General features: G+C 39.5%; 1 long non-coding RNA gene and 1 pseudogene across 2 annotated transcripts; one reads left to right on the forward strand and one right to left on the reverse strand.

The window, feature by feature from the left end:
- The window catches only part of LOC120545320, a 36,202-nt pseudogene that overhangs the window by 7,168 nt on the left and 13,886 nt on the right, over nt 1-15,148 (forward strand).
- On the reverse strand, nt 9,992-14,864 carry LOC120545345. 2 transcript variants are annotated; one of them, XR_005636670.1, is made up of 3 exons: nt 14,733-14,864; nt 11,971-12,034; nt 9,992-11,561 (listed from the first exon to the last, which is right to left on the reverse strand). It is a non-coding gene; the product is annotated as an uncharacterized LOC120545345 (long non-coding RNA). The 2 variants fall into 2 exon arrangements; XR_005636669.1 differs by having other exon boundaries at nt 9,992-11,767.

A 15,148-nucleotide genomic window follows, 5' to 3' on the forward strand; every position in this document is an offset into this window, starting at 1 on the left:
AAAAAACATGAATAATAACAGCTGCTACATCGTTTTACAGATATGCTTACAGTGTGTATTGAAGTCACTTCTTTTTCTAGTTTTTGTCCAGTCATGCTTGTTCTGTATGAACATTAATTGTAGAAAGATATTTAGAATTAGACATAACTTATGAAGATCTGTGCATATGGTTGTAAAACATATTCTCGCATTATGAATAAGCTTTGAAATTAAGCCTAGTCCTTATAAATTTCCCAGGAACAAGAATTATTGTTTTTTTATTAGTGCTTTACAGGCTACTCAAAGACACTTTACACTAAAACCAGCACATTTAGCGCATAAAAACAGATACAGCAATAAAACCAACACATAAAACAAGCATATTAAAGCAATTAAAACGTGGAGTGACTGAGTAGATTTTTTTTTAAATCCATACGTATTCAGTCGGTCCGCTATTGTCTGTCGGGCTTTTTTTCCGTCTGATAACAGCCGTATTTCCCTTTTTGCATATTATATAGTATATATAATATATTATATGTTTCACCTCCTCGTAAATTTCCATTAGAAGCGGCTGCTCAGCGGGTGAAACATATGCTGCACACGTCTTCTCCATTTCTGCATCAGTTAATCTGTGATCGATACCGTGGTCTATTTAAGAAATCCGTGAACGTGCACTTATCCCAGCTATCTCCTCCTGGCTGACATAGCTTCACCTACTGATCCTGGCTCGGCAAACGTGCAACCGATTAAGCCGTGATGAGTGGATCACACTAAGTCAAGCTGCGGTTTTTCATTTATCCTGGATTTCTTTATTCTACTTTTGTGCAACAGGCCCCTGGTTATTTTCTGGTGTTTGGGTCTTAGTGTGCTTCGGTTTTTCACTTTCAAATTATTATAAATTGACGTACGTTTAGTCCAACCACTACCGCTGACTCAAGGAGTCACCACTCGTCCTCTAGCACTTCACATACCTTTGACCCTAAAGGGTTTTTATAGTCGTGCGTAAAATCAACGTCAGGCTACGTAACGTAGAATGTAATACGTCTCTCAGCGACGCACGACTCTCGGCCGTGGCGTGGTAGCGTTGCATTTCTCCCGAATCATGTCCTGGTTCTCCTTCTCCATCAACAACATGAGATCATGAGAGGGTTAACTTCTCCTGGTCTAGATCTCCCACCGTGGTCAGAAACAACAGGAGGAGACACTTTGGTTCTCTCAGTGGGACTCTAGAGTCACTACTCGCTCCGGAGATAATCACCATCACTCTCTCACTTCCTCCTCGCTCTAAAACACACTCCCCTCTCTCACACACACACACACACACACACACACACACACACACACACACACACACACACACACACACACACGCACCCACCAGCGCACAAGTATAAACATCAGGCCACTTACGTAGGCTATGGTGAAAGCTCTGCGTAGAGCCTCCGCACAACCATAAAAACCCCTTAAGCGTCGCCGTTTCGACACTGACCCTAACACTAAAAATGACTAATTAATGATCGATAGGATAAATACGCCTCTCCTTGCCATCTACATTGTTTAAGCCCTGTTTTCTCTTCGGTAGTTGAGTCTGTGTGTGAATTGGTTTATCATTTTTAAATCATGATAATTTGACATACAGTATATATTTCTGAATCCATAGTTAAACACAAAAGAGGGCAGACAGAAATATAAATAGCTTCTAAAAATTATAATTGCTACAAATTCAAGTCAATGTTGATGGACGTAATAAGTAGTTTAAATGTTTCTAACTCAAGTTGAAGTTTACGAGTTTAACATGTTAAGGGTTGCTCTAGCTGAAATAGGTCTAACGTAGTAAAAAGTTACAACTTCAATCTTACAGCTCGCCCTCAGTTGGTGTAAAGTCCTCCGTATTATAGCGGTTGTCATGGCGCGTGGTTTTGGTAAACGGGAAGATGAGGAGCGAGCGGCTGTTTTGTTTCTCCGGGATAGATTCCACTCTTAAGAAATCTTTAATAATTGTGATTAATTCTCTGGCGTCTGTTTTCCAGGAGCTGAGACACGTTACTGTCCTGCTGGCAGCAGACCCCTTAGATCACCTTCTGATTTACAGCTCCTCATTTACAACAGTTAGCCAGTGTAGCTATCATTAGGTTTGTTATGGGGTCAGCCCTATGTTCCCACAAGATTTTTCTTAAAATTAGGCTTTATGTTAGGGTTAGGGTTACAGTCCATCTGTAGTCCATTGCTACTGGATAATAGCTCGGGTGTAATTGGCTACCAAACTGGGAGAAAGGGGGATAAAATCTGATACAAATTTATGAGAAATGTGGGAACATAGACACGCTCCCTTTGTTATAACGTTAAAAATTAATCTGCCCAACAATAATATAGTCACCTTATATTTCCCATGTTGTAGCTGACGTGTCTTTAGCTGTAGGTTAATGTCGTATATTATCAGCTAATCATAACCCTTTGACCTAGTTTATGTAACAATACATATCTGTTTCTGTTTGATGTCTAACATCACAAACGTTAGCTAGATTTAGCTGTTAGCATCTTCGCTATTGCGGAGCAAAGTGTTTAAAGACAATTCGGCACAAAGATACAACACAGTAATAATAATAATATTGATAATAATAAACAGTGCTTTTCACTGATTGGCCACGAGAAGTGAAATTTCATTTTCTGCTACAATATTTTAGTTAATGTGGACTTCACACCAAACAGAAATCTATTGAAGAAACTGATGTTAGGAGGTATCAGGATGAGGAAGGTGGGGGAATAGTTTAACTTTGATCTGAGTGACTCTGGGTGGATATTTGGGTTTTATGTAACAGCATTGGGATAGTTGTTTGAGTAGTTTGATAAATATTGATTGTGTGATGAATATTGATAGAGTGATAAATATTGATTGAGTGATGAAGAAGAACAGTTCTGATCCTCCATGTTTCAGAGTGTTTCTGTCGGCATGTTACGGTCCGGTTAGTTTCACCGCTCAGTTAACTGCTGACGTTAGAGCATCACTGCTGTTGCTATGGTTATCTTCAGTTTTTAAATACCTTGAGACCAGCCAATCACAGACCAGTGTTTCCTGTGACGACTGTAAAATGATCTGAAATGTCTGTCGGATTAAATAAATAAAGTGTGATCAACATTTTGACTCCATTTCTTTTTTAAATGAAATCATCATTTCCCTTCAGAGTTCATTATGTTAAATTTAGGATTTCTACATTTAAAAAAAACTTTTTATTACCACGTAGAATGCAGTTTATTAACCTCATGGTCACACAGGTCAGAAAACTACTGATGTAATACACGTTTTAATGGTGCGTTCTTTTTGTCTTGTAATCGCGACTAGTAGCTCGAGTGTGACGTCACATCCGTGTCGAAAAACGAATAACCGCGGGGTTGTTGCGTTCTTTTTGTCACACAATACTACGAGTCGGAGAAAAGATGGATTTTTGTAACATTTTTAGTAACATTTAGGAATCTATTCACCCAGTTATTGACATATTACACAAATATATTTCACAGTTTGATACATGAAAATTACGTTTTGATTAACGTTAACGTCGTACGTTCTGCTTGCTCTGCTTTCTGCTCAAGATTCGGCTTAAAGCCATTGTTGTCATAACCCGGCGTCTCTACCATTACAGCTGCACAAGCTCCAAAATAACTAATCAGGCGGTATTTAACTCCTAATAAGACCGTAGAGACATGCCTATAGGTAGCAGTATACACGCTATGTTTAACTCCTAATAAGACTGTAGTGACATGTCTATAGGTAGCAGTATACAGCGCTATGTTTAACTCCTAATAAGACTGTAGAGACATGCCTATAGGTAGCAGTATACAGCGCTATGTTTAACTCCTAATAAGACTGTAGTGACATGTCTATAGGTAGCAGTATACAGGCTATGTTTAACTCCTAATAAGACTGTAGAGACATGCCTATAGGTAGCAGTATACAGCGCTATGTTTAACTCCTAATAAGACTGTAGAGACATGCCTATAGGTAGCAGTATACAGCGCTATGTTTAACTCCTAATAAGACTGTAGAGACATGTCTATAGGTAGCAGTATACAGCTCTATGTTTAACTCCTAATAAGACTGTAGAGACATGCCTATAGGTAGCAGTATACAGCCATGTTTAACTCCTAATAAGACTGTAGAGACATGTCTATAGGTACGGTATACGCGCTATGTTTAACTCCTAATAAGACTGTAGAGACATGCCTATAGGTAGCAGTATACAGCTATGTTTAACTCCTAATAAGACTGTAGAGACATGTCTATAGGTAGCAGTATCGCGCTATGTTTAACTCCTAATAAGACTGTAGAGACATGTCTATAGGTAGCAGTATACAGCTATGTTTAACTCCTAATAAGACTGTAGAGACATGCCTATAGGTAGCAGTATACAGCCTCTATGTTTAACTCCTAATAAGACTGTAGAGACATGCCTATAGGTAGCAGTATACAGCGCTATGTTTAACTCCTAATAAGACTGTAGAGACATGCCTATAGGTAGCAGTACTACAGCTATGTTTAACTCCTAATAAGACTGTAGAGACATGTCTATAGGTAGCAGTATACAGCGCTATGTTTAACTCCTAATAAGACTGTAGAGACATGCCTATAGGTAGCAGTATACAGGCTATGTTTAACTCCTAATAAGACTGTAGAGACATGTCTATAGGTAGTGCATATCAGGCTTATGTTTAACTCCTAATAAGACTGTAGAGACATGCCTATAGGTAGCAGTATACCGCGCTATGTTTAACTCCTAATAAGACTGTAGAGACATGTCTATAGGTAGCAGTATACAGCTGCATGTTTAACTCCTAATAAGACTGTAGAGACATGTCTATAGGTAGCAGTATACAGCTATGTTTAACTCCTAATAAGACTGTAGAGACATGCCTATAGGTAGCAGTATACAGCTATGTTTAACTCCTAATAAGACTGTAGAGACATGCCTATAGGTAGCAGTATACGCGCCTATGTTTAACTCCTAATAAGACTGTAGAGACATGACTATAGGTAGCAGTATACAGCGCTATGTTTAACTCCTAATAAGACTGTAGAGACATGCCTATAGGTAGCGATGCATACGCTATGTTTAACTCCTAATAAGACTGTAGAGACATGCCTATAGGTAGCAGTATACAGGCTATGTTTAACTCCTAATAAGACTGTAGAGACATGCCTATAGGTAGCAGTATACAGCGCTATGTTTAACTCCTAATAAGACTGTAGAGACATGCCTATAGGTAGCAGTATACAGTGCCATGTTTAACTCCTAATAAGACTGTAGAGACATGCCTATAGGTAGCAGTATACAGGCTATGTTTAACTCCTAATAAGACTGTAGAGACATGCCTATAGGTAGCAGTATACGCAGCTATGTTTAACTCCTAATAAGACTGTAGTGACATGCCTATAGGTAGCAGTATACAGCGCTATGTTTAACTCCTAATAAGACCGTGAGACATGCCTATAGGTAGCAGTATACCGTGCGCTATGTTTAACTCCTAATAAGACCGTAGAGACATGCCTATAGGTAGCAGTATACAGCGCTATGTTTAACTCCTAATAAGACTGTAGAGACATGCCTATAGGTAGCAGTATACAGCGCATGTTTAACTCCTAATAAGACCGTAGAGACATGCCTATAGGTAGCAGTATACAGCTATGTTTAACTCCTAATAAGACCGTAGAGACATGCCTATAGGTAGCAGTATACAGCAGCTATGTTTAACTCCTAATAAGACCGTAGAGACATGCCTATAGGTAGCAGTATACAGCGCTATGTTTAACTCCTAATAAGACTGTAGAGACATGCCTATAGGTAGCAGTATACAGCGTATATGTTTAACTCCTAATAAGACTGTAGAGACATGCCTATAGGTAGCAGTATACAGCGCTATGTTTAACTCCTAATAAGACTGTAGAGACATGTCTATAGGTAGCAGTACACCGCGCCTATGTTTAACTCCTAATAAGACTGTAGAGACATGCCTATAGGTAGCAGTATACAGCGCTATGTTTAACTCCTAATAAGACTGTAGAGACATGCCTATAGGTAGCAGTATACAGCGCTATGTTTAACTCCTAATAAGACTGTAGAGACATGCCTATAGGTAGCAGTATACAGCGCTATGTTTAACTCCTAATAAGACTGTAGAGACATGCCTATAGGTAGCAGTATACAGCGCTATGTGTACGACTTCTTCATTTGGTTACAACAACGACAAAAGTGCTTAAAATTGTAGAAAACCACAATGTTTACTACGTGTGATGCACGACGTAGCCATCTTTGAAAGTGAACTCGGGGTCCTCTGCGTTCAGACGACTTGACGACTCGTAAATATACGACCTCGGGGGGGGCGCTCTTTGTGCAACTTCCGGTTCGTAACTCCGGAAAACGACTCGTTGGCTACCAAACTGGGACGACTCGATCGACTTCGGTGGACAAAAAGAAAGCACCATTATTAGTAGGAGTGGCACGGTTGAAACAAGCTTTTGTTTAGACTTTTGATTAAATCAGGAGCAGGGTCTGTGTTTCCCCCAGTATGGTCTTCACTCTCCATCGCCTACTTCTTCACATCACAAGAATAATCGAAGAATTGCACAATATAATTGTCATGGGGTTAGCTCATGCCTTCATCTAAGCCAGTGGTAGCATTGGTCCTAGCATGCTAAGCTAACCCTAGCATGAGCGTTAGCATAGGACTGTTAGCATTACCATTAGCATGTGGGCTAGCATCAATGGACACATGGCTTGTCAATTCATGTTATTTCCTTTCAGTGTATTTAAGCACTAGTCAAAAGAGTAGAAATAATTATTTGATAAATACAACACACACACGAGGTCATCCAAATGTTAGCATGTCTCACCCGTTCTCATCTTCAAGCAGGGAGCTGGGTCAAAGAGGCAAACAGGAAGTGGCAGAGTCTGGAGTAATTTATAGGGGGGAGGACCTGGAACGGTCCAAGTGTAAGCCAGTACAGAGGGGGGTACTGGAGTGTCTAAAGTGTTCTGTTTGAGAAGCTTGTTCAGCATGTACCATTTAATTTCTGGGTTTATAGTTGGTATCTGGTGTATTAATGTAGCCAGAAATGTTTTGGCATGTTGAGGTAACATGATGGGGTTTGATTGATTTCCAATTAACTTAGTTTTGTCTTGTAGGAGGAGCTTCAGGTATAAAGGGAGGAGGCAGAGGCTAGTGGTGGGCAGAACAGTTTGGCCTGAAAGGCTGCTGGTGCGGGTGCGGGTGCGGGGTGCGGGTGCGGGTGCGGGTGCGGGTGCGGGTGCGGGTGCTAGAGCCCAATACTCAGCAGAGATGGGGACTCGAGTCACACTTAAGTCTCACAAACAGCTGACATCAGACTTGACTTGCGAGTCGACCCAAAAGACTTCAGACTTGATCTTTGAGACTCGTCAACAACCTGTTTTCATGCAATTATTGTTTTTAAATTAAATTCATTCATGTTTTTCTATTTCCTTTTATTGGTGCATATACGTTGGGGAAATGTATGATGAGCTGCATGTCCCCTGCCCTTTGCCATAATGTGTAACGTAACGCATGCTTTATGGCATAACACACACTAATGAAAAATGCATTGCCGATGGTGACACCAAGTCCTCCTGGAGTTGTGCCTTCTGTCATTAGTTTAGTCTTTCAATAACTTGGTAAACAGTGGCCATAAGCCAACAGCTACATGCAAGGTGTGGCACCAAGATAAATGATGCTGATCAACAACGTCGGACTTCATCAGGCATCTCCAAACGCACCCAGATAGATCAGTCACTGGATAATGTGATAGAGACGTTACATTTAGCATAGATCATCACAGGTAACAAGCTAACCATCGCTAAGTGTTGTGCTAATGCTGGGAACAGCCTAATAGTATCTTTATAGTTGTATCCATATGATGTGACAGACTCAGTTAATATTTCACCAGGTCCGAGGGCTAGAGGGATGTGTTAAGTAGACCCCATAAAATTCTCCTACAACTGATGTTAATACTGGACTGTCTGGTAGCTAGCTACAGGACATGTTATGAATTCATAAGATTTAACAATACAGTGTTAGGGACAGATCAGATTTGAGACTTGACTTGAACTTGAGCTCAAAGACTTGAGACTCATCTTGGACTTCCAAAAAATGACTTGTGAACATCTCTGATGGTCAGGGCCTGATTTAGGCTTTTGTATTGTTTAAGATTTGTTTGGTATGATAATTTAAATAGTTTGTACTTAGTTCCTTGTTGTTTTTGTTATTTTTGATATATTTTTGTAATAATTCCCCCTTGCCCTTACTGCCGTTTCCCTGTGAATGGGGAAGAAATAAATCGAAGCACCAGGGGCCTCATTTATAAAACCTGTTACGCAAGAAAAAGTTGCGTGAAGCAGGGTGAAATTTTTCGTCGCAACATTCCTCGCAATAGTCGGGATTTATAAAGAATTTCCATGCGTAAAAATGTTCCCAGTTTTCCGCAAACTTTTGACCACACGTGTGATCGTGCGTAATGCTCCCAAGGTTTTATAGACTGCGTTTTAGTGAACTCCGATGGTATGCCCGTTTTCCGAACCTAACCCAGTTTTTGTTTTCCTGAACCCAACAATCCTGTTCTTGCTAAACCGACCCAGAGCCGGTCGCGGTGCCCGGCGAGGGCTGCCAGCGGCGGGAGAGCAGGGGCTCCTCCCACACAGAGCAGCCGGAGGAAAAGCTTTCCTCCGCTGCTCTCGCCTCTCGCGGAAATGCGTTGTTTGTTTGATGTGTATCTGTGTGTGTGTGTGTGTGTGTGTGTGTGTGTGTGTGTGTGTGTGTGTGTGTGTGTGTGTGTGTGTGTGTGTCTTTATGTGGTCGTGTCTGATTGTAAGTGTCTGTTTGTGGGAATGTTGTCTTTCTGCACCTGCTATTCCCAAACAGTTATCATACAAGTTACCAAATTGTTACATTTCAAGCACTTTCACCTGTTTTGCACCAATAATGATCCAAAATCTTGTTTCTATTTTTTACCTTTTTAATAACTGAATTTCCTTTCTCACAAAAACGAAAATGATCATATGATCATAAATGTGATCTCACAGGGGTAAATGGCAAATATGAACCATACATGATGTATATATCATTGGTAATTGAGCTAAATCTGTTAAGTATGAAGCTGCGTAACAACACACTAGGTTCCGACTTTCAAAACAGGATTTTTGTTTCGACGTTCTACCTCTGTTAGGAGCACATCGATCTCACAATCACTGAATCGTGTTTTTTCCCCATTTTCCCGTTTCGTGATTGGTGATCAAGGGCTCCTTTCAAGGCTGGAATATTCATTGATTGATTAACATGGACCTTATTAGGACAAATATGGGACGACCTTGGGAGGAGGGTGAGGCTCGTGCCGGGACCGCATAAGGTAACGCGTCCGTATTTATAACGAGAAGAGTGCGTACCGGTGTGCGCCGCAAGGTGTTATAAATCAGAATATTGTTTTTGCGTACGAAAATTCTGACTTTTTTGCGCACGAAATCTTTCAGAATAGAATCTACGCACAGTTTTATAAATGAGGCCCCAGGTGAAGAACTCCTGAGTCCATGTCTCCTCCTTCCACCATGGGGCTAAACCTTACAATAATGTTTCAATATACACTCATTAAGCCACCCCTCTAAATGTATCTTTTAATGGCCATAGTTGAAAAGAGGACATCATGAAAAGTCAAACCATTGTCTCACCTTGCCCTCTGCTCTCTGTTCCTAACATTAGCCTAAACAACAATTTATCTCAGGAGACAGAATCCTACGTAGTTCTCACTGTCGTAAACAGTCATCGGCCTTCTCCACTTCTATCTAAGCAAAAGACAACAATGTGAGAAGGTTCAGGCTAGTAGAACTAAATAACTCTACTGGGCTATAGTTCACGGTTGCCAACTATTTCACTTGGAGCCTTTTGAATCTACACATGAAGAAGCTAAATCCTGTGGCGTTATAAAACAATCAAGCAAATGGTTAATATCATTAAACAAATGGTTAAAATAAAAATTTGCCACCACAAGAGTTGCTCTAGTAGATTTTTGCTCCAACAAAAGATTTAAAAAGACCCTTTGGTGGTGGAGATCCTTTAGTTTTAGTGAAGGAAATAGCTGACACAGACTCACTAAATAAGGACTCCTTTTGTTAGCTAGCTATATATAGCTGTGATATAGAGGGAGCTGCTGTACTCAACAGTAAACAGCAGGGGGGGGTCCTCACTGCATTTAAATCCAGAGCTGTTGTCCCAAACTGTTCCCTAAAAGTACATTTTGGTGACTAAACATGAAACTACAAGAACAACCAGAAACAGTCATTACATCACAGAGGGAGCTGTTTCTAGGAATTACACATTTAACATATAAAAGGTGATTACATTTAATTTTCTTATCAACATTACACTAAATAAAACTATAATAAAACACATTTGATCACCAGTGTAGACCTTGTTTTCTACACAGCTGTCTGCTCTCAGTGATTCTAGTTCATCTAGTTCTTTGATTCTTTAACTGCTGCTGCAAGTTTACCAAACCTGCTTTAATTCCTTTGTCTTTATCCATTTAATTTTTCATCTCTTCCAGTTTTCTCTCCTTCTCTGGGTCTCCTTTTTCTTCCATCTCCTTAATCAGGAAGTCCAAGTGGCCGTGAGAGGACAGTGAATGAACATTCAGGGTGATCTCCTCCAGCTGGACAACATGCTGAAAGGTCTCCTCCAACCACTGATCTTTTCTTTCTAAAGTTCTTCCATCTTCTTCTGAAGAGGACAGACATGTTGAAGCATACATCTGTTTAGGAGCTGTTTTGGTTACACTTAACTTGAAGTTTTCTACATAAGAGTGACATGACACTGTCATGAACATGTCATAAAACATTATAAACAAGTCATAAACGTTTGTGACATAACACTTTTTAAGTGTCATTCGTTTTTGTCATGACAAGTTATGGTTAGAGTTAGGGTTAGGGTTAAGTGTTACCGCTGTTTCATACATTTTCACTTCAGTTGACTCTGTTGACTGAGTTGAATGCACGGCACGTCAGGCACAACATGGCATCAGGACTTCCCGTAAATATACACGGGCACTTTCCTTAAGCCAAGTGGCGTGTTATCTGGACGCATTTTGAGTTATCCGCGTGTATGTTACGCTGCATACAGCGGACATAAACATACACGCATGTAATCGCGACTTGGCGTGTTATCGTGAGAAGAAAGCTACGGTTGAGTTTAGGAATTTGTTTTTTGATGGATGCTGTAGAAAAAAAAGGAACATAACTGACTATACAAGACAAACCTGTTACATGCGAGAGCGAGATCAGTTTTCAAAGCTCAACCCCTGGCCCACTTCCTCCCACTCTCATACATCTCGACAGTTCTCAGTTCTCAATGAGGTCTGACAGCTGCCCTGGGCTGCCATCAATCAGGCTATTTAAGCCGGAGGCCGACTTCATTGGCTCAGAGGTGGTATGCTGCATCAATCAGTGTCCCCATCTCAGGGACCTCCAGGAACTGGGCGGGACTTCCCCCAGCCAAACAATCCGCCGCGTGGGTTGGCACAGCCTGCTTTACATCTCAGATAAACACAATCAGTTAATTACACACACGAGGTGGCAGCTGTAACACCTGATGTTTCAGAAAACCTTTGATGTATTTCATAATTAAATAAAATGTATGTCAAATCCTAAGAGAAGTTATCTCAGGGCCCTTTACAGACAGAGTAGGTCTAGACCAGACTAGATTCTCCCCAAGAGCATTTGGTGACAGCAGCGAGGAATAACTTTCATTTAAGAAAGAAAAAGAAAGGGAGAGAGAGAAGAAAGAGTGAGAGAATGATCAAACATGTCAGATACTCCCACTAATCAGTGATTAGTGATTAGATTCTCAGGTTAGTATGAAGGTCAATTTTCATATACATACACAAATTATGCTGCAAATATGACTTAAAATATGAGACTAAGTGAAAACATTAGTTCCACTTACCAAAAACCAATCGCTGTCCGTCACACAGCATAAAGCTCGTTTCTTAGGCAAGTCTACGGTGGTCCTGAAAAACAAAAACCCATCTGTAGTTAATGAGTTTACATCCAAAGTTTAAACTCATCAGAAGGACTGAAATGTGTTCCTCATAATAATGACTCAGTGACACTAACAACCAATCTAACCTGGAGGTCTACACTTCATCTATCTTTAACGTCTGCTGTAATGAAGAAAGATCTGATAAACTGAGTTACTTCTTACAGACATTAGAGCAGCAGCTTGTTTCTCTTCAACACATACTGTTGGGATGCAAGACAAGCTCACACAAGAAGTCAAATGATTTAGCTTTAAACTCTAAAAACACGTTTGGTTTACACTGTTAAACCATTTATTCATAAAACCAAATCTGATGGCTTGTGTGTGTCTGTACAGCGAGCAGCAGATGACGTATTAATAATAACCTGAATAACCTGTTCCTCAAAGTCAACCAGCAGCCTCTTCTTCTTCACTGCGGGACCTGCAGCAACAGGTGAAGGCAGAGCCGTGCCCGCTGCATGAATCATGGGCGTGCTGGAGGACAGTGTAGTAAACATGTTCTAGACAGTCCAGGGGTCGGTATGGGCGGAGAGCAGCAACAATATTAGCCCCCTGATCTGATACCCAGACCACATTGTTCATTACTGATGCCTCAAAATCAAGCACAGAGACTAACTGCTGCTGAAACTCTTTAGGGATGTTGTCTCCTGTTTTGGCCTCGTTTGGGAAGCTTGTTTGTCCAGCGTGACCAATCACAAACATCTACCAGAGCCGCATATTTTACATAAGAAGAGCAAACTATAATTCTACATAAATATGAAGAACACAGACACGGTTTTACAGGCAAAACACAATCCAGTCGCTGCTTCCTGAAACAGGAAGGAAAGCTGGCAAAAAATAGCCAACGCTGTAAATGTGTAAATCACAACTCTTATCAATATCTTCCCCATCAGTCAGGACCAAGATCTGACCATAATTACACTGGTGCTCTCCATTATCGTTCATTGCTTGAGCCTTTTATTTCAGTTGCAACCCTGGCAGTGGGAAGAGATCGTGGGAGGAAATAAAATGTATAAAACATAATTTAAACCGATGTGTCACATTTGCAACACACGGCTCAAGAAGCCGACAAATAGCCTATAAGTAATTCCCTCCGCTGAAAATCTATATCTTTCATAAAAATACCCATGCTGTGCTTCTGCCAATGGCTGTCAAAGAAAAAGGTCATTTGACATCAGATTTAAAACAACTCTGGCACACTTATTGCTAGTGTTGATTGGTTGAGCTAAGTTGCTGACTCCTGATCTACACAGAGAGTCAAAGACCAGCAGGGTTATCATCACTGAAGGAAAGTGTTTCTTTAGTGCAGCACTGAGAGATTATATTTCATGTGTGCTCATCTTTATAAAAGATGACAGTCAGACCTCAGAGTGCAAACAACTGATCCTGTTCATTGTTTACTTTAAGTCTCTTCCTGTGAAGTTAAACAATCAGAGGAACGCCCAACATGTTCTTTAGATGCATGACGTGTGTTCTGCTGAATTACATTTCAGAATCTTTCCTGGTTACATAATATTGGTTAGTTTGTACAGTACAGGCCAAAAGTTTGGACACACCTTCTCATTCAATGTGTTTCTTTATTTTCATGACTATTTACATTGTAGATTCTCACTGAAGGCATCAAAACTATGAATGAACACATATGGAATTATGTACTTAACAAAAAAGTGAAATAACTGAAAACATGTCTTATATTTTAGATTCTTCAAGTAGCCACCCTTTGCTTTTTTTGATAACTCTGCAAACCCTTGGTGTTCTCTCAATGAGCTTCATGAGGTAGTCACCTGAAATGGTTTTACCTTCACAGGTGTGCTTTGTCAGGGTTCATTAGTGGAAGTTTTTCCCTTATTAATAAAAAGAAGGGTGGCTACTTTGAAGAATCTAAAATATAAGACATGTTTTCAGTTATTCCACACTTTTTGTTAAGTACATAATTCCATATGTGTTCATTCATAGTTTTGATGCCTTCAGTGAGAAATCAGTGTTATAGAATCATGAAAAAAAAAAGGAAACACATTGAATGAGAAAGTGTGTCCAATCTTTTCGCTGTACAGTAGTATACATTATACATTCACATGGTATGTTTATATTGTTATTAATTATTATTATTATTATTATTATTATTATTATATTATGGTATGTTAGCCCAGGGACTACAAGTGGAAATTAGCAATTGTTGCTATAACCCCGGCCAAGAAATATTCTCTTGTTTAACAAGTTTAATGTTTATTTGTGCATTGTCCCTTGTTTCAAATTAATCAATTTCCATTCCAGTATGCTGCACTAAACTAGCCAACATTATGTAAAGAACATTGACTGTATTTCCATCTGAAGCAGAATTAAAATGAAATAAACACTGTGAGATGAAACCATAATTGAAGTCGCTCTTTCACTACATTTGAATGCTTCTAATTGCTTGTTTGTAATTATTAAAGTAATAAATGTGTTGATTGTCTTGTGTATATTGTATTCTTTTCTATTCATGTTGTTTTAATGTAAAGCACTTTGGGTTTACTTGTAATGAAAGGTGTCATACAAATAAAATTGACATTGTTGTTGAAAGGTGCTATATGCAAATTTCTGGATTGTGCCAAAAGTTAACTTCCTTGTTGATTTTACATTCATAGAAAGGGTGTGAGTTTAACAAGAAGTAAAGGGAGTTTACTTACTGTAATTTCCAAACCATGTGACCACAGAGCGTCCTCCTCCCTCTCTGCAGATATATAAACTGGTCTCTGCCTCCTCGGCATCACAGACCAACAACACAGACCAACAACACAGACCAACAACACAGACCAACAACTCAGGTAAGAACACTGAAATGAAAAGAGCTGAATTTAAATTAAGAACAGTTTCTTAGATTGTGTCAATGTTTTTACTCAGAATCCAATAATTAAAACTGAATTTTTTTCTTATTTTTTATCTTTAAAAAAGCATATAAAGACAATATCTGTGTTTTTTTGTGATTTAGCAAAGTGACCATGAATCATCTTTCAGTTTTTAGATGTATTTTATTAATATATTTGACATAATTAATATATATATATATATATATATATATATATATATATATATATTATATATA

The sequence above is a fragment of the Perca fluviatilis genome, chromosome 17, assembly GCF_010015445.1.
Source record: "Perca fluviatilis chromosome 17, GENO_Pfluv_1.0, whole genome shotgun sequence".
Lineage (NCBI taxonomy): Eukaryota > Metazoa > Chordata > Actinopteri > Perciformes > Percidae > Perca > Perca fluviatilis.